This window comes from Temnothorax longispinosus, chromosome 9, assembly GCF_030848805.1.
Source record: "Temnothorax longispinosus isolate EJ_2023e chromosome 9, Tlon_JGU_v1, whole genome shotgun sequence".
NCBI classification, from domain to species: Eukaryota; Metazoa; Arthropoda; class Insecta; order Hymenoptera; family Formicidae; genus Temnothorax; species Temnothorax longispinosus.
The window spans coordinates 8,109,246-8,136,237 of NC_092366.1; the positions used below are offsets into that span (position 1 = coordinate 8,109,246).

General features: G+C 36.0%; 1 protein-coding gene and 2 long non-coding RNA genes across 4 annotated transcripts in view; all 3 read left to right on the top strand.

Annotated features, from left to right (window-relative positions):
* Positions 1-26,992, top strand: part of Sarm (sterile alpha and armadillo motif) — a 132,644-nt gene that overhangs the window by 17,081 nt on the left and 88,571 nt on the right. The window lies entirely within an intron of this gene.
* LOC139818849 (uncharacterized) lies at positions 12,329-13,799 on the top strand. Its single transcript, XR_011733541.1, has 2 exons — positions 12,329-13,267; positions 13,575-13,799. It is a non-coding gene; the product is annotated as an uncharacterized lncRNA (long non-coding RNA).
* LOC139819391 (uncharacterized) lies at positions 23,719-26,859 on the top strand. The gene is made up of 3 exons (XR_011733709.1): positions 23,719-25,881; positions 26,257-26,415; positions 26,507-26,859. It is a non-coding gene; the product is annotated as an uncharacterized lncRNA (long non-coding RNA).

The following is a 26,992-nucleotide window of genomic DNA, read 5'->3' on the forward strand; positions in this document are numbered from 1 at the left end:
TTCTCTCTAATTGTTACGTTTGCATAACGGTATTAATTATAAATAATCAACATAGGGTGACGGCTGGTCTAGTGGGTAGAGTGCCAGATTCGTAATTCGGAGAACCGGGTTCGAATCCCGCTAGGCCACTGAGAATATATAAAAACGCTGTTCCCCCCCCCCCCCCATCTAGCGGAGAGAGTTATCCCTAGGTGGAAAACTGGGCTCCGTCTTTCGGAAGAGACGTTAAACCGTTGGTCCAAAGGAAATGGCAATAGTAGGGAAAGAGTTGGATAGGGTTGGGTATACGTCCCTTGAAAAACGCCTCTCCCCCCTTGAATTGGATAGAATCGGATAGAGTTGGGTACGTCCCTTGAAAAACGCCTTTCCCTCCTTGAATTGCATAGAATTGGATAGGGTTGGGTACGTCCCTTTAAAAACGCCCTTTAAGGCCCTCTTGGGGTATATAAAGTATATATCTTTATCCTTTTTATCCTTTTTATAAATAATCAACATAAAGAATATATATATCTTTTAATAGATATACACTTTTAATATATAATTTATTTAATTATATATTTAATAATTATATCTTAAAATATATCTTTACACATAGAAAGGTGTATTATAAATAGATTCATAGACAATTTATTGTATAAATTATACATAATTATACATAATTATAATTTATTATACAAAATATACATTAAATGTTCGAGAATTACTTGCTATTTTCTTCTAAATACTTTCTTTCTTATTTGACGCATGATCTTTGGACATTCCTAAATATATAGCAATATTCTTTTCGTTATTCGCAAATTCTAAATTAATGATTTATTAGATTTTTTATTATTCTTGGTCAGTTGATATATTTACCACATAGGTAAACCACTTGCTGTTGCTTCATAAACAAATACCTATCTTCGTCGCTTAAACGGAGAATGATCATCCGGGATAATTTTTACATGTCAGTCGAAAAAATGAAGTTCACATTACAGTAGTTTTCTTTATCGATATTATGTAAGTGTCGTTATCTTTATAAAGTCTTATTTTAAATTGCTATAATAAAATGGACAATATATTTCCGTTTTATCTAATAACTATATTTCTTTCGAATCTTTAAATATGCAATTAAAATCCGCAATACAAAGGCATTTTATTAATTAATGTTTTTCAGAAATACTGTCATACTGAGCTGCTTAATGTGTTTCTTCTATTTATTTAACTTTTTTTGTTTTTCTCTATTTTTTTCAGAAAATATTAAGTAAATTTATATATTGTGACGCAAGCATTGTCTCAGTCGTCTGTAATCCTTTGCGATGAGCACACGCTGTTAAAAGACGATGGAAGGATTTTACTTCCGTTTTTGTTGCACTGATCGCTTATGTGAGTCCGTTTATGAGTCTAAACTTAATACTTAAATTCACGTTTGTCTTACGGAATTTCTAATTTTTTATATAGTTGCCACTAAGACGATCTGGCGACAAAGGTCTTACGATTGCATGGGTTTTATGGACACACATAAGTCATGCAACGAGGGAAACGACCGATTCTGCTTGTAACTTGACGAATACCTGACACTATTTTCTTCCGACTTCACTATGACTAATCGTTCTTATAGACGGGTGAGATCTGATTAATGTAAATTGTAGCGTTGGATCGAATCTGATTCTTTGTTTGTAAAATGAGTCGAGGTATTGTAATGCGTTATTCTTTATACGTTTTTAATGTTTTTATTGTTCTGAAGAAGACCAAGTAAGGCTCGAAACGTAAACACTACTGTATACCGTTATTGAAGTATTAAATATATTTTTTTAACATCTGTTAATTGCTCGAATTTTGGCCATTTTAAACTACTTAGCTGTTGCTTTGTCGAGCAAAACTCCATTGTTATTTGTTAAATTTATATACATAATGTCCTTGTAAATATTAATAAATTATAGAAAAATTAATAATATAGACTATAGAGTAGGTATGTAATTAATAACAAAGATTTTTAATTGGGAAATAAAAATCACTCCAGGTCATTTTACAGAAGAAGAAATCAGATGATTATACTCGAGTTAATAACTTTTGTTTGGAATGTACTTATGTTAAACTTCCTGAATAACAATTTTAGTATGTATCTTCTACCATATCTCACATATTATTACGCGAAAGTGTCCAGCCGCAATGCATTCAGTGCACTGTTTCGTATAGAAAGAGATAAAGATAAGAGAATTTTAGACATGTACACATACATACACACAAAACATACGTAAGATTAGCTTTGCCATTTCGGCGATATTTTTTGTATTAGAAGATTTTAATATCAATGTAAATAAAGGAGAGGTCAACTTATCGAGCTTAGCCTTACGGATTGCTCGCGATTAATAATAATCTGATTTTATTTGTGTATAAATTGTAAACAGACGTTTGGGAAAATCCCCGGGCGAGACGATCGCGATAACTCACACCTATTCCGTAGCGGTATCAGTGTTTATTTCCGGTTTTGCAGACGCTTTTTTATAGCACCTTTGACAAAGCCACTGTAAAAAAAATAATCGCCGGATATTTTTCCACGCGCTCGTCTACGATTGTTGTTATCTGATGACGAAGCTCGACTACTTTTTTTTACGACTTAATTATCCAATCCCGCGATTCCAATTGTCGACTATAAAATGCGTGAAGACCGTGCATTGCTATGCCAAGTCACAGTCAATATTTACAAGACAAACTTATATATCGCTTATATGTGAGAATTATGCAAGTCATCTGCTTATAGGTGTAAAAAAATTGATACAATAATTCACTAAATTGAGTTATTATTTTATAATAACTCAATGAATTTTTCATGAAAAAGCATGACTTGAATTAATACAAATATTTTTAGCAAATGCGTTAAATATGATATACATAATAAAATCTGGATTATATATAATTGATGAAAAATAGCTAAATATATCTTAAAATTAAAGTCAGGGTTTAAAGTTAGATCGTATAGATCGTATCAGTCATGTAGCAAATGCGACTGACCGAACAGTCGTACGATAATAATCTGGAACGAGCCGAGAGAAAGAGAGAGAGGGAGAGAGAGCGAGCGAGAAGTGTTCGTATACTATAATTGAATAAAATCATGAATTGGAGTTACATGCACGATTGCGATGTCGCCTTGGAATATCTAATGTAGCAACCTATAAGTACTGACCGACATGTGAACGGCGTGCGTTGTTTTAAAAAATCACCGACGGCGATTTGTTATTAACGCCGATCAATTTGCTCTTTTCAGCATTGATAATGACTCGCCCACGCTACAGATTATTGATAACGACTAGAAATCGAAGTGAGTTCCGTACTTACACTATCAATTTACACTTTGAAGTTTGGAAATTTTAATGTACACGATATTAATCTTCTTATTCTATTTGCATTAATCAAGTTTATATTTTAAACGTAATTTTTTAAATTATCTATTATACTTATAATTTAAAATTTATTATTTGGCACTCCGTATTTTTATGCCGAAGAAATTAAATAAGAAAACCCTTCGATGAAATTGAGAAGCTTTTGTTGATACAAAAGCACTTAAGTTCTTTAAATTATGATGCCTTATTTAACATTATTAATAGAATATAGAATACCTCTATAACAGGTACCGTTTTTATCTGGCTTATTTTGTGTGTGCAACCTATTTGCGAGACGATTGACTTATAAAATGTGAAACGTTATCGTGCGCGATAACAAACAGAAACGATGCGCGAGTCGCAATTTTTTTCCCGCATCTCCGCAGTAATATCCATTATGCAGATTTACCGGCGCGGCGTCGGAGATTTTTCAAAATCGACAGATGCAGCCACCGGCGATGCGTCATTAACGCGCATTTAACGTTGCAAACATACCGCCCACGCCTGGCGGCAATGTCAGCCTTGGCCGACATTTTCATCGTTTATTACTTTTCCGTTTCTTTTTTTATGTGAAACTAATAAAGATCGCGCCCGCGGCGCGTCTTGAATTATTTATGAGATTCGAGATGGAAACGACGGCTAAGCGCTAATGACAATTTTTCCTCGGGGAAACTCCTTGCAAACGTTATAAAATTATGCCTGTCATTTTATAAACGACACGTGTATGAGATTGTTGCATGACTTTTAACGCCCAAGAGAATGGCGAATTAGAGGGGTGATTGACAAGTGATTTCATTCATATAGACGCGTTAAACTTCATAAATCTTATTTAAGAGTTTAAAATAATTTGTGATGGCAGATTTGTGATCGAATAAGTTTTTGTATGTACTAAAGTAATAGATTTCCTTAGGAACTTATCTCCTAAGCTGTTTTTAAATTTTTATAATTAATAATAAAAGTAGAAGACATAGTAGATGTAAAGCGTAGAATTATTGGACAATTTTGTGAAAGAAATTTGATAAATCAATAATTGAATAATGATTATGCAGATGTATACATGTTTCTAATTATGCACATACATTTCTATCTTATGCGTACATCTCAATATTCAAAATCTATAGATATTATAATGCTTTTCTAATATATTAGTATTATAAAATTATTAATCAATGTCAAATGCCTTTTCTCATAAATCTCACATTAATGAAAGGAGTGAAATTATCTTGGTAGCGTGTAAACACACCGGCTGATATTAATTGATGATAAGTAGTCTGGCGTACCATCGATGATAAATCGATGGAAGGAAAGCCGATTAGTAATCCGACCTTCGACCTAATCTGCGATTTATGTTCCATCTTCGGCATTAAAGCTACGAGATCCTGACCTTGTGGCGTCGATATACCTAACCATTAATGTGTAAGTCATGTAACGAGACGACGCGACGCGGAGATTATGTGTGACAAATGTTTCGAGCGAGAAATGTCTCAAAACAGAGAGAGAGAGAGAGAGAGAGAGAGAGAGAGAGAGAGAGAGAGAGAGAGAGAGAGAGAGAGAGAGAGAGAGAGAGAGAGAAAAGGAGAAAGGGTGGGAGAAAGAGAAACAAAGTCTCGCGTATCAAGACTCGATCTCTCGATCGCCAGTAATGATTATTACTGTCGGCGAACAATGACGATCCTCCGATCACTGTCGGCATAACTACGCGGCAATTTTAACGCGAAGCCTGAAATTATACTAATGAGAGACGTGAGACTTAAAAGGTTGCATTGGCGAGCATTAATGCAACGCTGATTGAACGTTGTAACGCAACGTGCGATCAGATAAACTTCTATCTAAGCTTCCATTTAGCGCGGACATTCGTTGTAATGAAGTCGATTTTTCTCAGCGATATGATCGACGTTCGCTTTAATAATTAATATTTGCTGAAGCTGCTTATGATCGCTAGGGACGAAGGAAATAAAGTGGCGATGGGAAAATCTGTATAAAATCAATCAACAAATATTTAGATACTAGATATTATCAGATTTAGATTAAATTAATTTTTACAATTATTATTAGAATAAGAAAATTCTATATAAAGAAAATGAATATTTTTTTCTGGAAATAAATGTAAGTCGATATTGATTGAAAAGTATACGATTATAGATAAAATTTTAAACGTGCTACTGAATACAGCGCGATACTATCTAGCTAAAGTACCTATGCCAGGCATTTCTCGATTACGAGATCGCGGTTTGTTATGATTATTAATGACGGATAAATCAGACTGCTACGCACAAAATGAGTCTGTGATTGTCTTCAATATCGCAATGGAATTACAATTTAACGGCTAGTATGGCAGCATTTTCTCGTGAGAATAAAGATCGATCACGTCGACAAGAGTTTGAGTTTCTATATATGTTCAATCGATTCGTGCGGGATTTGAGCATGGAAAATGCGCGGGAGAAATAAGTAATACCGCCGCTAATAACGACAAATTGCAACGTTTCAGGCGAAAAAAATGTGGGAATAATTATTTTAAATGCCTGGAATGTGTTTGGAAGATGTTTATGTAAATCGCACTCGAGAATACCGGTTCTTGAAGTGTTAGGGCTGTGCACATTGACTGCCGTATCGGCGACAGTGAAAATAGCTGCATAATAGATAACTATGAACAATCCGCGCACAGTATCGTAATTATCGCCATAATTATTGATGATTAAGATTAAATACGCTTCATCGATTTGTGTAATCTCGTCGCTCGTCGATCCCGAATTTTGCAATCGAGTGCAGTTATAACAATGCTTCTCCTTTTTCCGTGTAATCTCGAAGGATTTGCAATTACCATTAATTAGCGAGTAAATAACAATGTTTATTTTTGCATACAGTATTAGAATAATTTATATCATCTGTTATCATCTGTGTGTTCTACTCCTTTATTATAAGAAATTTATTACTTCGGGTAATTTATTAATTTTAAAAGTGTCATTAAAATAATATTTTAGTATTTATATTTAATTACTTATTTTATCATGTAATTTATTAAATTGATTAGTTTACTTTCAATTAAGTTCTAAATTATCGAAATAATTGAATTATAAAGAAAGATTACTTAATTTTTTGAATAGTTTTCTTTATATGAAGGATATCTTAAAAATCACTAAAAATATGGCATTGTTAGTTTAGTTGAGTTTTACGATAATATAGAATATATTTATAAAAGTAAAGAAACTAATAAGAAGAGAAACAGGTAAAAATGTTATTTATCTAATACCTACTTTATGAGTTCTAATGACAGAAATTTTTAATATTTATTTATTACTTTTTACACGGTAATGTAGAAAGCATTGTTGAAAAAACAGGCAACAAGAAAGTTATTTATCATTCAGTTACTCGCTTTATCGATATTATAATTTAGATGTTGTATGTGCATGAATAAATCATACACATGGATCATTTCCGCGACGTCTGTGAACAACCTCCAGTCGGTTATCCGTATACCATGCACTCTCGAATATTGTTGCACTATCAGCAACTGGTTGTTTGGTAAGACGACTCGCGATATCAAATTTCGTCCATGGTGGCTTATCGTCACCGTCCCTGGCGAAAGTCGAGACAGACGAAGTTGTATATCGACGATTTAATGTCGCGCGAATATTGCGTCGGTAGCGAACGATCAATGTTAAATTAACGATATAAATGAATTAGAAGACGATTCTTAAATTGTTCCAGTATTATTAATCTATCAAATTTTAAGAAATTGACCAGCAATTAATAATTTTATCTTAATCGATTTATATGACTTTTTGCTTTTGTCTATCGTATTTGAGTTTCACATCAATTTAATGTTGCGGTATCATTCAAGACAATTCGAAACTTTGCTACACAACACACACTCTCACATTACATACAATGTTCTGTCATGGAAAAAATTGACTATCAAGATATTTGTTAAAGTACAACATAAATATAGAATAAGTAGATATATTTCAACTTTATTAGTTTTGAGACATAAATCTCTCGTTAATGGAAATAAAGTTCAAGCGATTTTTGGCCTAAACACTTCAAAATATTTTAATATCGAATTAGATAGGAGTAGTTGCATAAACGGGGACTTTCAGATACGGTTGAAATTTTTTGGTGCACTGTCGGAAAGATATCGTGTTAACTCGCAACCCCGCGCGATTCCGAGGACAAACGCAGGCACCGAGAGAAAGGATAGATATATGTATACGTGTAACGGCGAGAAGGCCCGTGCCGATCGTTGAATGAAATTTAAGTGGGTCGCGCATGAATGAAATTGTGCTCGCCCGTTTCGTTTCACTCGCGTGCATACTACATGCTCGCACGCTCACTCTCGCTAGTCGCTCTCGCGTAGGCGAGACCGGACGTGATTTAAAGCGACCGCGGTTGGCCGGTTACGAATCGATTCTCGGCGATTCGTATTTTCCAACGGCCACATGGCCATTCCTCTCTCTGTTTACTTTTGAAAATAGAAAGAAAATGCCTGAAATTAGGATAAAATTATTTGACTTGAAAATTTACATCGGCGCACGAATGTATTTTTTTTTTTTTTTTTTTTGAACATTTTAAATGTTCTTAACGCTTCGTATTTGCTTTTTTTGAAAAATTAACCAACGTGTAATTCAGAATAGGTAATTATTTAAATGATGAGATTTCTAAATTTTTTAATGGAATTGCAAGATTTCTTAATGATCAATCTTCGGATGTACTTATTTATTTATGCGCATTTAAAGTTAATTGGAAGGTTGATAAATCTGGATTATCTGAGGATTTAAATTTCTTAACGCTTGCCTGATAACGACTATTCAAATGATGTCAGTGCACACGCAGGTGCACGTGCGGGATGTGCGTGACAACATTGCGATGTTCTTCGCGTCTCATGTTACCGCGTTTCTCTTATTTTTCATGTGTACAATCTACAACTCGCTTGATTTAATAAATTCGCATTGCGATCGCGTTTCGAAGTGGAGATCCTGTTTTTTTCTCCTATCTGACATATATCTAGTATTAGATATCCTGTCACATAGCTGACTTTGATTTATAATTAGAGCTAATCATCGACGTTTCGTTTTATCGGATGCGATATCGTTGCTACCGTTTCGCTACCTATTTCAAATGACAAAATACTACAAAATTATGGTTATAAAAATTATTTTAGAATTATGAATTAAAATTAAATTAAATTAACACATTGGCATCGAAAACTCAAAAAACAATTTTTACTTCAGTCTTTTCTACCCCTATTTCATATATAATTCTGTTAAATTCGGTTGATTAGACTTAGCTTTATATGCGAGCAAAATTATGGACCTTTGATCGTATAAAGCTGGATTTAATCAACCAAATCTTAAAAAATTATATATGAAATAGGGGTAAAAAAGACTGAAAAATGTAATAAAATTAGAAATAAAACGATATCTCCAAATTTGCGGAAGTTAGAGCAACCACGGACATTTCTAAAAAAATTCAAAATTTTTTTAAAAAAGAACCCCTTTACCGATCATCGCCAAATTCAATACCAACCTTCCTTGAATGATACTCTATCGATAAAAAAAAAACATCCCAATATCTAAAAATTTACGAAAGTTAGAGCATATACGGACAACAAAAGCATACACACATACATACATACATACACACGGACATTTTTTTTTAGGCGATATTTCGACGTTTTACAACAATCTGAACATATTGGCAGAAAAAACTCAAAAACCAATCTCTTCGTTGGTTTCTTCTACCCCTATTTCATATATAATTTTTTTAAATTTGGTTGACTAAACCCAACTTTATACGCAATCGAAGGTTCATATACGAAATTCACGAAAACAAAGCTTCCTCTATGAGGAAGCAAAATTAAATAAAACTAGCATAAAACTAAAATTTAAGATGATAAAACCAGTATACGATAATCGTAATAATGCTATATTCTATTATTATGAGATTATCATAAAGTTATAAAGAAATTGAATTTGGTTGTGTATTATCGTCATTGTTGTTACCGGCAATTCGTATCAAACAGAACGGCGTGAGTCACGCGGGTTTTAATTCAAAAGTCGAAGCGATACTGAAATAGACGCCGTCCCACGACGAAAGAAAGAAGGCGAATTTGGACAGCTTGAACTGGGTATTCTGCATCACTCTTTCTCTTTTTGTTCTCTCTGCAGGGTCGGCGTTAGGGTCGTGCAAAACGGTGTTGCGGGGCGATTTGACCGGCCCCGCGCTAGCCAAACGGCCGAATTCGCAAATATTACACGTGTCTCTAGCCCAGCCAAGTACGACAGCCAATCGGAACGTCCGACAAGCTCGTACGACGCATGTATAGTCTTAGAGCCTTTTCACACGTGCTGGATAAGACCGTCCGGATATCCGGCGTCCGGATATCCGTTCGCAAAGTGTATGGATTAATATGAAAGCATTCACACGTTTGTCCGATAGCCGGGAAGCAAAGATTCGATCGGATACCCCGCGTCAGATGGGTTGGGTATCTAATCGATTCTTTGCTTTCAACCGGTCTGGACATCGAGTTCAGTTGCGTTTGCTACGCCAGCCATGGGGCGTGAGCGCAACGCGTTGCAATGTGGCTTTTATACCGAAATGCGAAATTGTCTGAAGAAAAAGAGGCAAAAGAATCCATTGGACTTAGATACACCCAATCAATATGAAAAGGGAAAATTGAGAGCAATTTTACACCTTATTTGCGGATTTACGAGAAGATGAAGAAAAGTTTTTAAATTATTTTCGTCTGTCAATTCCTCCTTTGACGAGTTACATGGCAAACTGAAGGATACTCTCCATCAGCGCCAGGACACTGTGATGAGAGATTGCATTAAACCTGTACAGATGTTAGCTGTTACAATTAGGTAAGTAAAAATTGTTTAATTTTTTTATTGATTTATTTATTGCACATACATATTAAACGTAAATATAAATACATATTTTATGAGTCAGTAAAATCTATGGAATCTATTGTATTACTGGACGAAGTCGAAAGCCCGGGCGAAAGATTATCTGATTGGCTGTGAAAAGACGGTGACAGTTGTTGTCCAAAAGCTCTGTAACTTGCTGTCCCCGCTGGCTGCACAGATGTATCCATAAATGTATTAATGTGTAAAGGCTGACTTTGTAACGATAATTGCGTGGGTGACTGCAATAGCAAATTGACAAACTGATTGGTTTGAATTTGCTGGGCTGGTCCGGTTGATTGTTTCAGTAATTTCTGCCGTTTGATGTTCGATATTAATTGAAGAACACCCATTTGAAATTGAATGGTTTCCTCATCGTCAAAATTATTCAGTGATGGAATTACACCCTTGAAGAACGACATGTATCGATTTTCTTCCAAAAATTTCATCTTTATCTCCACTGGGTCCAGTTTTCGCTTTCGCGTACTTAATTGTGGGTTTTTGAAAGATGCGACATCTTCATTTTTTTTATCTTGAGATGAGCACTCAGCTGTTACTTCCTGGGTTTTATCTGATAGGCTATCATCAGTTTGTCGTTCGTCAGTCACTTTAATCAAGAATTGGAGCTGATCGTCATATATATATTTTTTTACGTTGAAAGCTCCAGCACCGGATTTTGATGCTTCTTTCTGCTTTTTACGGGATTTAATAAAGCCGTCGCGAATGTTCCACCATTTTTTCGTTACATTTTTACCTGTAACAAGGAAAATTAATAAACAGTGTTTAATTAGCTAATAATAATAAATAATTAACTTATAATGTGTGTTTTTTTCAGATATCTGGCTTGTGGGTGCACTTTCACAGAACTGCACCACTATTATCGACTTAATTGGTATCTCAACAGTGAGCAAAATAGTAAGAGATGTATCATATTATTAAAAATATGAATGTTTGCTGTAAATTATAAAAAATTCAATTTAAAAGTTAATAAACGGTATTCACCAAATTCATTTTGTTCTCTGTCACTCATTTCCTCAAATCCGGTATGAAGTTCTTTGCAGATTTCTGCCCAGGCATTTTTGGTTAGGATTTTATCTTTATACTCCTCGAACGTCTTATCCCATAGGACAGGCCTGGCTTCCACGAGGGTTATCAAAAATTTGATATCAAAATTATCGATTTTCGCCATTTTCACCATAAACTGCATGCTCTCGCTGTTACCGTACGACTGCCGGATAAATCGTGCTCGCACTAAGCACATCGCCATGTCCGACGCCGGGTATCCGGCATCCGGCAATATTGAGGTTCTATCCGGCTACCATTATCCGGCGCCCGGCTATATCGGACAAGCGTGTGAATGTTCCCATATTATTCTATACACTTTACGAACGGATATCCGACGCCGGACGGTCTTATCCGGTACGTGTGAAAAGGACAATTAGTAGGCTTAGAAATCTCGCCTAGAGGGTCTGTGTGCAAACAAAAGTGGAGTTTTATTGCTTATATAATGTTCAAAATTAAAATTAATTAAGTATTATCTTTATTCTCGTATATCACAAGAAAAACTGTCAGGTATAGTAATATATATCTCATGAGACTGATTTCAGTAGTATAATTGATGCATTTGTCACAGCAAAAGCAAAAGAGAAGTACATTTTTAAGTTTACTGTATTATATCTTTAAAAATCCTAAAGACAAAAAATTGAGTTATTTGTTTCTGTTTATTAGATAATTTTTTTCTCAAAGAGAAATAGATATGTATGAAATATATTTCAATAAGGATGATATAAAAAACCCCGCTTTTTAATTTGCACTCGCCCCCACTCAGGTTAGACTCGGCCCTGTGACTGTCTAATTAATTACACTACGTGTAATTAATTATAAATACTCTCAAGAGACGCAATTTGGCTTTGCATCTTGTTTTTTGTAGACTTTAATATTTAAAATATAAATTTTATATAATAACATTATTATTATTTATATAAAAAAAAACACATAAAAAAAGATTTAAGTGAATTTATATACGTATAAATAATTTATATAATGCGATTGCACGTACGAATACTTGTTAGTTTGCGTTTACTATTCAAGAAGATATAATACATCTTTTCCCTCTTCCTCTGTCTCTTCTGTTCTCTCTCTTGATTTCCTTACATATCTCTCTCTCTCTCTCTCTCTCTCTCTCATTCACAGTGTTGAAAAAGAAAAAGAATTTGCTTGTTGACTTGATTCCGTAAACCTAGAGTTCCTCTAGTAAGAGTTAGGACACCGTCCGCCATTAATGAGGAATTATGCGAACGATCGAGAGAGACAGCCTGAGACAGCCTTCCCACTCGTACTTTTCATGGGTCTTTGTCTCACTCCCACTTATAGCTTTGTCTCACTTCCACTAACGTCTTCCCTATTAATGGCAGAACCAATCAGGAGTCAGACCGAGGTGTCCTAACTCTTACTAGAGAAACTCTACGAGGGCCGAGCCCTTCACGCGACCGACGAACGATCACACCGACCGCATGGCAAATGGGACCGATGCGCACGAGTCGACGGCGCAGCAATGTATTTCTACGCGCGCGACCACAGCGAGAAGACGGTGCTGGGGCGTGTCAGTAGTAGTAGAGATTCCCGAGCGGTATCCAGCGGTATCATACTTTGGCAAAGAGACTGAAAAGACCAAGCTTACATCGTAACGCAATATTACGCAATATTACGAGTAACGAAATCCTGATCCAAGTAAGAGATCTAATACAGGGAGCAGTTCTCGCTGATATCCGGAACCTCGACAACACGTATCGATCCAAGTAAAAGATCGGATACATATATAGGTTATTACCACGCTTGTAGCCATAACATATTCTCATGTATAGCCAGAAGGAAGTTGTACACGGACGCCATTACTATACTGAGGTGGACTCGTCCATGATTATCTTTACGAGAGGGAATCTGCACAGTACGCAGTTACGATCGTACTTGAGCATACATACGAGGCGAATTACATCGCACAAGGTAACATATATATATTTCTGAATTACAACCATAGATCCATCATATGCTACACTGCGTAACCACGTGTTAAGCCTCTTGCACAATGCCAGGCAACAGGCAATAGGAACAGGGAATAGAAATCAGAAATCATGTATAAATGCAGAATAAACAGTGACACAATCAATAGACACAGAGTTTCAGTCACGTTGGAAATTCTGTGCCTATTGCCTGTTGCCAACTAATTATAACATTCAAATTTTTTAGGTTGTAATTAACGATTTTTTGGTTATTTTTTGTTCCTATTGCCTGTTGCCTGGCATTGTGCAAGGGGCTTTAACGAAAAAAGATGGCGGAAACTGTGCGGATCCCCCACCATGCCTGGGCTGCGCAGAACAGAACGAAACTCGTCACGAGGATTGCCTCACCTTATTTCCTTCCACCATACATAGATCCCATGGTGGTCTTACCATACAAGATCCCATCTTACTAAATAAAAAATAAAAAATCGCGATGAGCGATCTGTTAATATTAATATTAAAGGCTAAAAATTTAACAGGTATCTTATTTTACCTTCCTGGAAGTATATATGCTATTCGTGAAATGAAAAAAAAAGTTGCCCCAAAATGACACGCTCTAATATATATATATATATATATATATATATATATATATATATATATATATATAATTATGCTTTACTCCTCTTTTTATCCGTATTTTCTTTAAGAAACAACATGTTATGCGTTATCATTCACCGATATCACTTCTATTGTATTATCCTTAATTCACAAATATTACTCAAGTATTATCAAGATAATTACGCATTAATCCACCATATATCATTAATAATTGTTTTGAGTATTGCACGTTTGTTACCTATCACATAAGGATTCTTATTTGATATGTTCAACGAGGTTATTTCTAAGGATATATGTTATGTTAAAAATACAAAGGACTAATCAAAGGCTAATATCATAATTAAAAATAAAGAAAACTTGATACCACAATTATATAATTTACGCTTACACGAAAGCCTTCTTTTATAATAAGGTATATGTATTTACTTAACGCAACGGATTTTACATACGTTTTTCAAACACACAGTATTACGTAAACGTAAAGTTTCTTGAGAGGCACGTGGGCTGCAGCGGTTTGGACGTCATGCCAGAGTTTCCGGTATATGTATCGTACTTCTCTTACCTATAGCGTGCCAGCACATGGAATTGAAATTGCACGCCTGTGGCCTCATTGAAACGTCAATGCATTGCGAAACAAGCGGAACTGTATACTTGTAACAGATACGCATTTCTCTCAAGCGAACAACGCAAACGAAAATAGATATGTTATTAAATAAAAATCAATTATAGAGTTTGATCATTTAGTAAGCAGTAATATACAATAATGAAGCGTTATTAGGGTTATTGTCGTTAAGAGCGGTAATAAGATAGGGAGGAATATTTATTTTCTTTTGGAAAAATAATTATAGAATTAACATTTAGAAAATAAAAATGCAAATTTCTTAAAACATAATATACATCTTTTAATTTACAAGTTATATTTGATCTTAGCATATTCTTAATTAAAGACTTAAATAATAGCCTAATTTTTTTGAAATAAGAAAAAATTATTGAAAGAATGAAGATTTTAAAACGTTAGATGAAATTATTATAAAATATTTGATAAAATTTAGAAGTTATTCTATATAATTGTACATATTAACAATAGTTATAATGAGAAACAGATATAGTTATAACAAGTCTCAATGATTTAATATAATTACATTAGCTATAAAGAAACGTATTACCAATACGTAATGACAGTCAAATAAAGATCAAGAACGCTTCTCATGACATGACAGACAGAACGGAGTTTCTCGGAAGAGTTCGAGACGATTGCTTTCGATCTCTTGAGGCATGCCAGGCCCGAAATAATCAAAAAACAAAGATGCTTTTGGCATCAGTCTGGCGTTTCATCATTCTGTTTGTACAATGTCGCAGGGAAACTCGAGATTATATTTGCTGCCAGTCAGAGTCGATCCTGTGTCAAGCGCGTCTCTGCTTTTCGAATCGTTAACGAACATAGGACGAAGAATGGGACAAATGGATGACATAATTACAATAATAATCTTTAATATTGGTGATCATTCTGGCGCAATAAAGTTAAACATTCTGCGTAGCAAATATATTCTTTAGCCAATATATTAATTTAAATAAAAATATTATGATACAATCACGATTATAATAAAATCACGATTCTGTTTAATTTAATTTGAAATAAATTTAGTGTTACTCACTTTTATTGACTTTGTTAAAGAAGAAATAAAAGTGGTTAACACATAATCTTAAAAACTATCCTATCATGACCAGCATGAAAAGTAAACATTTTTTGCCTTCGATTGCGGAAAAAGTAAAAATGCGTTTTATTTCATATTTGACAGTTTATTAATACATATTTTGAGCTAAAATTTCAAACTTTATTTAAAAATATTACAAGATTTGAATGAGATATGATAAATTGTATAATATAAAACGTGTTTGTTCGTGCACGGGTGACCGGTATACAAGATTCCGCAATTTTGGTTGTCGTGAAACAAAAAAAATTTTTTTTTTATTAATTATATTCTATTCTCTTTCGTCTAACCGAGCTTTATTTCGTTTTCTTAAAAATTGACGGAAAAAAAATTTAATTTTTTTAAATTTTTGGCACACAAATTTTCATTATAGTTTAAAAACTAAAAATGTTATCAACAAAATCGTCGATCAGACGAAAACTTGTTTCTCTGAATGTATGTTTCTTTTAAGACAATTTTGAAAACTTGATCTGTGACATAGGATTGTGTCACTGACATGAGATTGATCGCACTGAGAATGTCGTCATTTTTATGTGATTGACCAATCAGGTAGTACTAGGAAAGAGAGAAGAATACACCCAAAAGCACCTCTCACTGGCAACAGTCAGAACAATAAATCACTCATTCTAGTATGTTTAGAGTTTACTGGGTACTGGGTACTGGGGGGTACTGGGTACACCTTCTTACATCATGGTATCGATCAGGGGAGGGGAACGTCCCGACGTTAGGGACGTTAGTTTACGTTAGTGTTTATGTATTTCTATTTACGCAGGAACGTCTCTCGTCCAACAGAATCCAAATAATAACGGAAAAACGGTGGTTCTGACTCGTTTAAAAAAACGTCGTCATTACCATGTTTGTAACATCGTGAAGGGAATCGAGGTTGCACTATGAGACCTTCACATGTTCAATCTGTGATTACTACTATTTATAATGCTTATATTATTAAGGGGGTATGCCACTGTATAGAGCACGAAAAAAATAGGCATATTTCGGGAATTTTTTTTGCGCAATAAAGAGATCAATCAAAATTCTGTAAAATTGGATTTATAATTCTATAGTAATGAAGTACAAAAAATATTTTTTTCATCTTTGTTCATGACAAAATGGGCGGCTGCGCAGCATTTCTCTGTCGGTGCCTTTTTTTCCACGGCCGGAAACCTAACTCCCGCAATTTTTGACCTGGAACAAAAAACCAAAGTTTTTTCGATTCTATAGAGCAACAGCAAGAGACGTACGTAGGATTTTTTCGATATATTGATTTTTCGCGAAATGGTGCACTGAAACTGGAGAAATGCTGCGCAGCCGCCCATTTTGTCATAAACGAAGTTGAAAAAAATATTTTTTGTACTTCATTATTAGAATTCTAGAATAAGTCCCATTTTACAGAATTTCGATTGATTTCTTTATTGCGCAAAAAAAATTCCCGAAATATGCCTATTTTTTTCGTGCTCTACAGTGGCATACCCCCTTAATCTTTCGTAATTTTGCATTTAAATAAAATTGGTATATTGGTTTATTATAATTCTATACATATTTTTTAAAACATTTTCTCTCTCTCTCTCTCTTTCTCTCTCTCTCTCTCTCTCTCTCTCTCTCTCTCTCTCTCTCTCTCTCTCAATAGATGATAATTGTAATCTATTAAATTATACTCTATTTAGTAAAAATATAATAGGAGTATTTAAAAACATTAAAAAAATATGATTGAATGGGATACGTACTACAAAGTAAGAATAAATGGAAAGAACAAAAGTGCCATTTAAAAATTTTATCTTGATTAACTATTGAACGGGTAAAAGATTTATAATTTATGTACATTAGACATAATTTATGTGCGTTAGACACAAAAATTGATTCGATCAATCTGCGATTTATCTTGGATTCTCACAGCATTTATCTTGGATCATTATAAATCACTCCTGTGCTTTCCAGGTCGCGTTGGACATTCCGTGAATTATTAGACATAATAATTCACATAAATAATGGGATAGGATAATGGAATACATACGGTAACAGTAGTTGTCAGATCCCGATAAACCCATCATAATTACATGCGTTTGGAAAGTGTATATGCGCGAGAAAATGCAACAACTGGTATTTCATAGAACGCAAACGAAGGCACGCGCGCGCGAGAATGCGCGACCAATAATAAACGCCTTGCTACTCCAATATTTGCAACGGGGCTTGATTCAAACTTCTTAGGGTAATTTTATGAACTTTAGAATCTAAGAATTTAAAATTTTTTAAAGAATATATTGAATTATTTTTATTTTTTTATAATCTTATATAAAGTATTATTTTTGTAAATTCTGAAATGATTGGATAAAACGTTAAGATTTTTTTGTCGCGTGACTGCAGTTACAAGATCGCAAGATCGGCGACGGAAACGCAGTATCGCGATGCAGGCAGGCAGGCTCGCACAGATTATTTTCCCCGTTCGATATACGATGTCCGTTTATTTGTTCGCCGCGCTAAGTGGTGCCGCCTTCTCGCGATTTTCTCTGACGCAAATTAACGCGTGTGACTATGTTGTTTGTGATTATTTTCGCAAGTCCTGCAGCGTGTTTATACGGGATAATTCATGTATAGGGTGAGAAACACGCGTGCGGTTATTAAGCGCGGCGATATTTATTGTACGACAATATTTCGCCATTCTGTGCGCGCATTCTGAATTTTCGAAGAATACAGATTTATTTTTTTGCGGAGAGACCGATCTTGCGGATTCCTTTGTTCGACTCGATCAGCCCGAGAGAATTTTTCCAAAACTATACCGGAATCCATTCCCGCGAATTCGTCCGTGAAAGGCGGCGTTGCTGTAATTAATAACCGTGCGGGCAAAGCGCGCGCGTACGTTGCCAGAATTAGACTTGCAAAGCACCGGCATGTCCGCGTGCGTACCAGTGTGCCGGTGTACCGAGTAACCAACCAGCCGTCGTGCAAGTGTTATTAGCAAGTCAAATTTCGGAATCGAGCCTTAGGCTCGAGGCCTGCGGAAAAGCGCGTACCTACGGTTTATTTGCGTCGTGACCAGCTTGCAAGATCGCGGCCGGCTCTCGGAATCCATAATTCGTGACATGCGACGGTGTCGTTTTAAAGACACAACGCGACATTGAGGCGCATTAGATGGTACGCAGTTGTGACACCTTGCCAATGGTTTCGTGGCTTTTTAAGACAGAAAATAAACACAAAGTATAAAAGAATAATATATACAAACGAGGAAATATGCAGTACAAACGAGGAAATAAGTAGTCATAATTATTCCTGATAAAAAAATATTCCTGTCTGGACACATAGCTGTCATAACAAAAAATGGTATTGAGTGAGATATACAAATACATTTATCATTATTAAATTTTTGTCATGTGACTAATTTGCTGCTGCATCATTCTGCATATGAAAAGGCACTTTTAAAGTGGCGAATCACTCGCAGTGCACACTAGGCTCAATTATCATTTTTCGTTACACTTGCATTTCACTCTTCGATTTTTAGAGAGTATCATAAATGGGTTTTCTGTTAATTCCGTTGGAAAATTTTTTCAGAGTACGTTTTTCATTTAACGCAAGCGGTATACGTGTATAAATTTCATTAAAGTTTTGCAAACGCGGAATTCCAGGATTAAAAAATTGCTATTCATCAGTTGTCCAATTATCCGTGACTCCTGACGCGACTTACAGCGGAATGTCGACGTGATTTATTTTATTGTCACCGCGCATTCCATTTTCATTTTTTGCGTAAAACACGCACATCGCATAAGTAAATCGCACAAGGATTTTTCGAACTCTCTCGGCAGCTGCGCCATGGAAATCCGCGCTTACGTAAAATCGATGCACGGGAGATCGCCACTGTAACGGTCCCGTTCGCCGATCTATCGATGTTTTCTTATACGGCTATTACCTCGACGATAATTACCTCGTCGTAGCAATTACAGACTACCGATAGTCTCCGGAGAGGAGGATCCACGCGCGCGCGGAATCGATCTGTGGACATCCGTTTCCATTACAATTTACATAGACGCGATTTATCGATACTATCATTAAATCTCATTAGTTCGTTTATTTCTTACCGCGCGCGTAAATTCCAGCGCAATTTAATTGTCGTTCAGCGATTTTGTTACCGACTCAACTGGGAGCGTTCTGTGTTATTAGTCTCTCCGTCAATTTACATCAAAGTATCTTAGCAATACAATGTGCAATTTAATGTAAAGAAGTTAGGTACACGATGTAAAAATTCCAAATGCTTCTATTTATTGCATAATTCTTTAATATTTCTGTGCATACCATCATTTTAAATACTGACAAATTACAATAAGTTTTATATTAAAACAGCAGGCGTCGTCAACATTGGTGGTCATCGTCACGTTCCTTAGAATTAAACAATAGCATATACGCTGGTCGCACATTCCCTGCCTACATGGTCGGATTATGTGCTTAATGGATAGCGGTTAAAGGTGGCACACAAAGTGGACTAATACGAGATGCCGTTTAGTTGATTAAAGATCCTTGAGGAGCCTGCTCATGTCGGTACATACGACGCGATTATGCGATTATTACACGCGTCACTTATCATTAGCGGCGGCGGGTCGATCTATGACATAGGATTGTCTTCTTCGAGCTCGTTACGATCGTCTAAAAAGTCACTTTGTGCCACCTTGATAATTATCAATTACTGATAATTATCAAATCCTGATCTGTTTAAAAGTAACTTTGTGTCGCGGAGTGTTAAAAGTAATTAAAAAAAGGAAAAAATACATTGAACGAGAAGGTTCAGACCTTTCCGAAAATATTACATAAATCTCGTCGCTTTTGCAATGAAGTCCGGAAATCTAAAATATTCTTTTTATTTTAAACAACCGTGCCCAATTGTTTTTCTAGCCGATATTCCATAACGAGAAATGTTCTTCTAAAAATTTGTCGATGAAAAACAAGTACAGGATAGTACCGCAAGACAAGTACCGCAAAATTATAAATTCGCGTGAACAACTCGGCATATTTCCTGCTCGTTGTTTCTCTTCTTCTCGAAAAACATTGTTTAGAATCAGCACGTGTCTCCTGAAAGAGGATAGAGATTTTTAACGGCGTGGCGAGACCGGAAACATTAACGTATCCACGGACCTCGGCTTTGTTCTCGTACGCTAATGAGCGCGGTAATTCCCAAAGCGTAACACACGGTTGCAGGAACACCGGACTGGGTCCGCGGAGCCAACCTTGAAGAGGAGAGGCATGTTATGCAACAACGAGTGAAACATGCGTAGCGATAGCGTCGCTGCATCCCGTCTAAATCGGCTGACCCGCTGTTATTCCTAAATTGAAACTTAAATTATCTAAACACTAACAATAAAACCAAAAAATGCGAGATTATCACTATACGTAAAGTCGTAAAAAAATTCACTTGCTCGCGCGTGACATCCTACAATCCGCTCGGTAATGTGAAATCTCCGAAAACTTTAATCGAGAACGAATTATTGAATCTTTGATTATACATTTAATTTTCGTCGCGTTGGATTTTATAAATATTAAATTTAATTTTTCATCACTATTCTATATGCATGTATAATGTATATTAATTTATTATTTATCATTACTTTCACTCAGCGGTTATACAGTACACCCGATTTTATCGTTTCCTCATCGCCCGCGAGTTCATCTTTCACGCGAACGAGAGAGATATATTGCGCTGTGAAATAATGCATTCATTGCACCGCGTTCGCTTGGCGACGTTCGGCTCGCTTGGCGCTGGCCGTATCCCTGTTACGCAACGCGATTCGGCGAAGAAAGCACGTTATTTTCGCGTAATCGAGGCCGCCGCCGCCGCCGCCGCCGCCGCCGCCGCCGCCGCCGCCGCCGCCGCCGCATTGGGTGGCTGGAAAGCTTCTCATGATTAAGGTCAACGCACAGAGAGCGACGAAAGACCCGGTTTTCTTCTTCTCCTTCCTTTCCTCGCCTCTTTTTTTTCCTCCTCCTCTCCTTTTTTCCGTGGGTCGCGCGCGCGGTGCAAGGACAGTGCACCGTCGCGACATATGTCGGTGCATTGTTACGGCAACAATAAACGATGGCCACTCCTCCACCATGGTTGTACCATTGCTGGCCGCTTACCTACGTGTATTATACAAACAGCCACCTACAACACAACGGCCGCAGTATGCCGCGGCACGCTCATAAATTACACGTTTCGCAATTCCGTCGCGCCGAAGGCTCGAGAGAACCGCTGTCCCGTGTTTAAAGATGCAATGTTAAAGCATTCGCACGTAGACGCGATTAGGTTGCCGAATGAAATGCCCACTTGTGTGTCGCCGATAAAAACACTCTGAACACAACGTATCTAGACGCAATAACGTATGTTTGATCGTGGGTTCGAATTTTGCGAACTTATGATATCAAGATGAATTCTGTGCCTTTAATCTGAAATAATACTTATTATATATTCATGCGAAAAAAATTCTTGTACAAGGGTAATTTTAATAACAGTATATTACATAATAATGTATAAATTTTCTTATATCTTTTAATAATTACATTTAATAATTAAATTTTTAATAATTCCATTTTCCATTTATTACAATATTATATAGAAAATAATCACATTAGCAGGTTTATTTTACAATATCTTAGTGGATCAAATATATTAAAATTTATGGATACCAGTAAAGTTACACATACATAAAATAATAGGGAGACAAGAGGTTTGGATTATATATTTTAATAATTACATTTAAAAAATATATCTTTGTTGCTAGGATTGTCGGGATTAAGAATGACGACACACACAGTTCCATTTTCCATTTATTACAATATTATATTGCAGGTAATAAATCAGATTAATATATAGCAAGTTTATTTTAAAATATCTCAGATTAAACGTATTAAGATTTTTGCGTGGATACTCCAATAGAGTTATACGATAAAATAATGTAGTTTGGACACAGTATCTAGAGCGAAGCACTTTTCTAGTAATTCCAGATGCGCTCGGACAGTTTGTGTTTATGGCGTGAGAAAAAGTGTACGGGGGTTAAAATCGTTGCATTCGCGACGAGAGGCCCGCAATTGCGGGCGCAACATGTTTGCCTTGCAATTGGAACGCGTTCCACGAAGGCAAAATTGACGTCTGCCCTCGATTTGGCCGCATATAAACTTGTTGAAATTGCTCGCAACGCTGTCATAATTCATAAACGCCCGCTACCACCGCGCTGACAATCATTCCGTTGTTGCCGCGCATTATGCAATCAATCATCTAATGGAAAACTTTATTAACCTGCGAGGCACTCGACTTGGGCAGCGATTCGCAACATTGTTCGACATATTTTTCATCACGTCCCAGTCGTAAAAATTTGCCTTATAAAGGAATTTATCATTGCGAGAAAAAATTAATTAAGATATTGTAACAATACGTTGATTGCAATCAAATAATCTTTTTGGTTATATTTAAAAATCTGAGTATATGAGATTTTAACAATATTAAATATCTATTTTAACGATGAACATTATCTTTTGCGATTTATATTATATATGTTTCCATAAAATATTATATCGGATAATATACAAACATTCCGAGATTTCTCGTAAAATTTAAGAAAAATAATTTATAATGTTTTCCGAATGTGTGTGCTAAAACTGTTACAAGTTCTTCCGGATCACTTTATTCATTCTACATCTCAACATCTTGCTCTACTATTTTCGAGAGATCGTAAAAGTCCGTGTAATCAGCGCAACTTATTCAAGATTAGCTAAGTGCATTCCTCTTATTAGCGGGAGGCGTAGCTGGCGAAGAGTGGTCGTCTCTCCGCGTCGCAACGAGCACTAAAAAGCTGATCAGTCAGTGATGATTAACGATTCGAATAAATCACACGTAAGATGAGCAAACCATGCTGTTGCTGCGTGTAAAAAATATAGGATGTTTCGAAGATTTATGTCAAATTTTTCAGAGACCAATTTTTCAATCAAATCTGGTGATGAAAAATCTTAAATCTATTTATTTAACTTATAAACTTATTTATCTGAAATTAAATCAATCATTTTTCCCAAAGCTCATATTTCTTTATTTTCGTTGATACGCTGTTGAAATCGCCATATTTTTATTCGACAGATAAACTGTTTTATAAATTAACAGAAAATTTCTTATGGCAGCTTTTTGGTAATCTGGTTACTCTCGGATACTATTAAATACAAATATAATTCGTGAGATCTTTATCGGTTGTTTGGAACAATTAATGGACGTATACGTGCGTCATCCGGCGCTTCCGCGAGACACAAACGATGGCGTTTTTACGACAAATATTTACGCGCGATATAAAATCTGTACCGTTACACCTCTATTCTCACGTGTGCACACGCGCGACGAGAGTTGTAACGATTGTTGCAATTTTCTGCGAGGAAAATTACATCGCGCGGGGAAAGAAAAAGCGACGCGCCGCGCCGCGCCGCACTCGAGGTGAACGACGCCACTCGTTCGCGCGCGAGGGAGAGCTGAGTTACGGTTTTCCGTAAAAGCTGGATTTCCACAACGTACCTCATTGGCATTCCATTTCGATCTACCGGGTGTGATAGGGCATTCTCGTTGCAACCGACGGGATTTCAAGTGCGCGTGAACATACGCACGCGGCGTATTGCGTGTTGCACATGCATCAGTTGCGTTCCGCGATGCAGGTTGCGTCGCAACGTTTTGCTGCAACGTGTAATCTTTTCTAACGCACCGTCGCGCGTCGCCAGCTCGGAGAAAGGCCGCGGCGTTGAAGATAACAGGTTTTCGGTGTTTCATGCCGTGATAAACGCGAGAAGAATGTTTTGTAATTATACTTTGCTACTATCTCACTATTACTGCGTATATAAAATAATTTGAGTAAAACATTTGCGTTTTGTATCCGCATTTTATTGCTATTTTATATCGAATAATAATCCAGTTTGCAAAACGATCGCACTGAATATTCATCTTACATTTATATCACTTTGCTTCTGAGTTTAGCCTTTGCATTTGGATTTTAGATTCGCTTATTCTTACATTTATATTTGTATATTATTTATGCGAAACCGCGGTCTATCCTAAGCCTCCACGCATCCCCGACACGCGACATCATGTAGCGTTATTTATCGTCGTTGGAATGCTTGCGCGCGGCTTAGTCGCGTTATGCGTGTCTAGCGTATCTTCCATTGAAATGCTAATAAATTTGTCTAACGCCACACCTCGGTATATCACCCCGCGATTCCCACGGGAATCCCGCGAGTCTCTGCCACGTGACCTAAAAATTTCTCTCTTGAACGCCAATAAAACTGTCCTTTTTCTTATAACACCTGACACTCATGCTTTCATTTACAATTCAAATCTCTCGAAAGAAACCTTTTTGCTTCAAACCAATTACATCTAAATATATGATATATTCTGTTGTATATTTTTTAATTGGACATCGTGACATTTTTCTAAATATATGATATTATAGTGTAAATATATTCCTGAATTGATATTTTAACTTGACAGTATCATAGGCGCGTGTATATATGTCTATACAACTATATGTCGATAATTGAGCGAGAAGAAGCCCAAGTAAAATTCTCTTAATTATCGATTTCTATCTCGCATGTCAGCCATTAATCACCACGGCGCGTGTATTTCTTCGGAATTAATCGTCAATTAATCAACCTTTACGCGTGTCGCGTTGCGTTGCGTCGTGCGTGCGCTCGCGCGAGAAACGCGCACATTGCACGAAAAGATTCGTTAAACCGCGTATCCTGTCTAACGATAAACTGTCTTTAGTCCGTTCGTTCGCGGCTGCGAAATCCCGGCGATATTTTGCGCACATATCATATTATAAATGCTGCATGTCGCGACGTATGTAATTGCACGCCACGCAAAGCGGCGTATGTGCCATCAAGAATATTCTACTTGTGTATTATTGGACATTATATCTAAAAATAAAATGGTATTAATGCATATATACGATATAAGTTTTTCTTACTTAAATATGTAGGGGAGACTGGGGCTGGTTGTTACACGGGTAGGTTGTTACAGTGCCAACGGTAGCTAAACCAAAAACGCTATTCGCTGTGTGCGCTGGTATACTATAGCGGAAAAGTAGGACTTAGAGCGCCCATGGTGGCCGGAATTTGCATTATTTGCTGGAGTTTTCTAATACATCGTAATGGAAAAATTGCGGAAAGGAAATTTAAATTGTTGCGTGAACACGTGTAAGAATGTATTTCACAATACAAGTTCAGAAATAAAATTTTATTCCTTTCCAAAAGCGATTTATAAAATTGAGCAGCGAAAAATGTGGATACGTTGGGTACAAAAAATAAAGTAAGTATATTCTTTGAGATTATATGATCATATTTTACCTCGTTTAAAATAATGGTATTTATTTAGAATACGGGCCTCACCTCCAATATCAATAAAATTATGCTTAATCGACATGTGACTACGGGGCATGTACATGTCGCTACATTTCATCGATATGACAGGTTAGAACCTAAATAGTTGTCAACTTTAACGATTAATATCTCGCTTCGCGAGGCAGACCGCCGCGTTTTTCTTCCAGATTCTTTCGTTTCGTATAAAAACGCGTCGGTTAAGCATAATTTTATCGATATTGGAGGTGAGGAGCGTATTCTAAATAAATACCAAAATAATTTGTACTATGTCATACAAATAATTTTTGAAACGATTTGTCTGTAGCTTACATGATTGGCAACCAACAAAATATTCACGAATTTGCAGTGCACACTTCGTGGGGAATTGTTCATCTTCAATACAATCAAGTCCGAGTTACGTTCCGAGCATTTCGTCAAAAAAAAATCATGAATTAAGTTCTACCGAGAAATCTTCAATTCAACGGTAAATAAAAATTATAATTACTTGTTTGTAGTAAAATTTAAATTATAATTTATAAAATAAAATATAATTAAGTGTGTATTATTTTGTGTAGATTCAACAGACATATGCGTAATCCCGTTCGTATAATAAGATTCATTGCAAAAAGTCAGAAAGAGGTTAACCTTTAAAACAAATGTAGGTTAATTTCTCTCGAAAAATCTTTTCAACTATAATTTTTGTAATATCATCATTGAAATTAAGATTTAAATTACCTAACGACAGTTTACACGTAGCTCGAATATTCACAATCGTTGACAGCTATTCCATCAAAAAGTGCGATATTTCACTAACCGTGGCAGCACTAGTCTCTGCGCACACAGCGAATAGTAACGTTAGAAAGAGATAAATGATCACGCCAGTGTCGGAAGACATACCGCGCGAGCTAGTGGCGCTGGCGTTCTTGTGAGAGGAGCCCGGACAAGCAGCCGTCAAAAACGCAGGTTTGTTTATAGGTCTAGCACTTGTTATCTAAATAAACAGAAATGTGTATGTTGTGGTATATACTCTCTAATTTCTTCTGTTTACAATAAACCTTACT